The following is a 3796-nucleotide window of genomic DNA, read 5'->3' on the forward strand; positions in this document are numbered from 1 at the left end:
CTCATTTGTCATTTTTGTCATGATTGATGTGTGCATCCTATGAGGTTGATGTCTACATGTGTTTTGAACTATGCCATGTCTTCTTTACAGAGGTGCTTACCATGTATTTTTGTGATCAATGTGGTGACTAGCACAAGAATGCAAACTAGGCATCGTGATGTTGCTGATTTTAGTCCCTGTTCTGCTGTTATTTTGATGCCATGTAAACTTGATGCTACAGAGAGATCCATGCATATTTTGAGATACTTCAGTAAGGATGTTTTGAACATATGGTTTTGTCTATCCATTCATGGCCCTGGTTGCAATTATGGGGTAGTCTAGCATGTCATTTTCGTGCTCTACTTTTGCTTCAGAATGTTTCCTAGCAGATTGTTTACATGTTATTCAATTTTGCCAAGGTTGTTGTAGTTGATCCTTACATGATATGAACTTGTTCTTGCCTTGGTTTGTTTAATAAACATGTCTTCTTGATGATGCTATGCTTATCTTGTCATGCAATGACTTGTGGTGAGTGAATCGAGCTTGTTAAGTAGTGTACTCGTTGTTGCTGTTTTGCTAGGCTGAATCTGTTATTTCGTGATGCTATGTAAACCTGCTGCTACAAATCATTCTATGCATAATCTGGATATGTTCACTAAATGTGTTTTGTTCTACATGTCATGCTCTATCCATCCATGCCCCTGGTTGCATTTATAGCTTGTTGTAGCTTGTTCATATCTTGCTCCAAAGTTGCTTGATAATGTTGTTGTCAGCCTGTTAACATTAAGTTTAGTTGTTGCCATGTGTTTTGCTAGTGATCCATGTACCCTATGACCTTGCTATTGCCATTCTTAGCTTCACAAACATGTCTTCTTACTGTTGGTTGCCTTTCCATGCCATGTATTGCTCTGTAGTGATTTGCACAAGCTCATTTACATGCCTTCACAATTCTGTTCCTGCCATGTATGAATCTGTAATATAACTTGCTATGTTTACATGGGTGCCATCATATTTTCTGATCCTTTTTGGCTTATGGTCAGTAAGGGAATTTTGTTCTATGCTTTGAGTAGAATCATGCCATGTCTTGTTTAGCTATGATAAGTTCCTGTAACATGTTGTTTGATAGCTCTAAACATTGCAACCTGTTGTTATTTTCTGCAAAGTCTGAATTGTTATTGTTTGCAATCTTGCCATGTCTGTTTGAGTATGCCCATGTCTTTTGTTTTCATGTTGAGATGTTGTAGCATGTGATTTTGATGCTTGCAATATGCCTGGTTGCTGTTTTGGACAGTTTGTCCTTTAAACTTGTTTCATGTGTGTGTGTTGAACCATTGCTCCATTTTGAGTGTGCTATATATGAAACTTGATTGATTTTGCATGTAGTTTCATATTATCATATTGCATCCTTGTTTTGAGGTGTTTGCTTGATGTTTGTATTCATTTTGCATCAATGCCATGCTTAACTTGTTTTGCTCATATCTTCTAGGCCGTAGCTCCGAACTAAATGAACTTTACATGTAACTTGACTAGAATCTCGTGTAGATCATCTTGGTGCTCTTTAACTTGCTGTTTAACAACTTCAACTTAATGTTTGTTCAAATCTGGACCAATTTCGAAATATGCATATGAGGACTTACCGGAATTGTTATGTGTTGTTTCCGGCCTCATTTAAACTTGCTTGATGTGTTGCTCTTGTTTGCATCATCTCTTGCCATGAGTAGCCTCATGTAGCTTTGTCATACATGATGCTTGTTTGTGCATCATGTCTTGTTCATGTGCGGTGTGTTTACCATGTTGTGTGCTTCTTTTCGATAGTTCTTGTTTCGTTACGATCGTGAGGATTCGTTCGTCTACGCTTGGTTCGTCTTCGTGGCTTCATCTTCTTCATGGACTCGTTCTTCTTCCTTGCGGGATTTCAGGCAAGATGACCGCTACCCTGGATCTCACTACTATCATTGCTATGCTAGTTGCTTCGTTCTATCCCTATGCTGCGTTACCTATCTTTTGCTCATCAAGCCTCCCAAATTGTCATGAACCTCTAACCTTTGACACCCTTCCTAGCAAACCGTTGCTTGGCTATGTTACCGCTTTGCTCAGCCCCTCTTATAGCGTTGCTAGTTGCAGGTGAAGTTGAAGATTGCTCCATGGTGGACAGGATTTTGGTTGGGATATCACAATATCTCTTATATTATTAATGCATCTATATATTTGGTAAACGGTGGAAGGCTCGGCCTTATGCCTGGTGTTTTGTTCCAATCTTGCCGCCCTAGTTTCCGTCATACCGGTGTTATGTTCCCGGATTTTGTGTTCCTTACGCGGTCGGGTGATTTATGGGACCCCCTGGACAGTTCGCTTTGAATAAAACTCCTCCAGCAAGGCCCAACCTTGGTTTTACCATTTGCCTCACCACCACCTATATTTCCCTTGGGAGTAATTAACCCAAGGGTCATCTTTATTACAGCCCCCCGGGCCAATGCTTGTCTAAGTGTTGGTCCAAACTAGAGCACCGTGCGGGGCCATCCCTTGGCAACTTGGGTTACGTCGGTTCCTGTACGCTTCGCTTATCTGGTGTTGCCCTGAGAACGAGATATGTGCAGCTCCTATCGGGATTGTCGGCGCATCGGGCGGTTTTGCTGGTCTTGTTTTACCATTGTCGAAATGTCTTGCGAACCGGGATTCCGAGACTGATCGGGTCTTCCCGGGAGAAGGTTTATCCTTCGTTGACCGTGAGAGCTTATCATGGGCTAAGTTGGGACACCCCTGTAGGGTATGATCTTTCGAAAGCCATGCCTGCGGTTATGAGGCAGATGGGAATTTGTTAATGTCCGGTTGTAGATAACTCGACACTTGACTTCATTAAAATGCATCAACCACGTGTGTAGCTGTGATGGTCTCTTCTCGGCGGAGTCCGGGAAGTGAACACGGTTTGAGTTATGTTTGACGTAAGTAGTTTCAGGATCACTTCTTGATCACTTCTAGCTTCTCGACCGATGCATTGCTTCTCTTCTCGCTCTCACTTGTGTATGTTAGCCACCATATCATGCTTAGTCGCTGCTGCAACCTCACCACTTTACCCCTTCCTTTCCCTTTAAGCTTTGCTAGTCTTGATACCCATGGGTATGGGATTGTTGAGTCCTCGTGGCTCACAGATTACTACAACAACAGTTGCAGGTACAGGTTTTGCGATGATCATGACGCGAGAGCGATGTTTGCTTGTCTTGGAGTTCTTCTTCTGCTTCTTCTTCAATCAGGGGATAGGTTCCAGGTCGGCAGCCTGGGCTAGTAGGGTGGATGTCGTTTGAGTTTCTGTTTATGTTTCATCCGTAGTCGGATGTTGCTCTCATGTATTGTGATGTTGTATTCATGTGGCATTGTATGCCTCTTGTATGTATCCCTATCTATTATGTAATGTTGATGTAATGATATCCACCTTGCAAAAGCGTTTCAATATGTGGGTCTATCCTTGGTGGGACCTTCGAGTTCCTTTTAGATAGGGTCGCATATTGGGCGTGACAATCCTGCACCCCCATGGAGCGGCTAGCTTGAAGCCGGCGCCGCGGGCGACATCTCCACGGCGGCTCTCCCCCAGTGCGAGGCCCCTTCGGCGGCGGCGTCCATACCAGCCGGATCTGCTGCTGCTGCTCCGGCTCTCGCTCGATCGCTCGCTCACCCAGCTGCTGCTGCTACTCTCCCCCTCGCTCGTGCTGCTGCTCTGCTCCAATTAAGCCACACTTCAGTCAATTGAATCGACTTTTGGGTCAGTCCATTTTTAGGGGTTGGGGGGGTCGCCAGAGTTAAGGAAGAACCACCCGCAGCA

The sequence above is a fragment of the Triticum dicoccoides genome, chromosome 1B, assembly GCF_002162155.2.
Source record: "Triticum dicoccoides isolate Atlit2015 ecotype Zavitan chromosome 1B, WEW_v2.0, whole genome shotgun sequence".
Lineage (NCBI taxonomy): Eukaryota > Viridiplantae > Streptophyta > Magnoliopsida > Poales > Poaceae > Triticum > Triticum dicoccoides.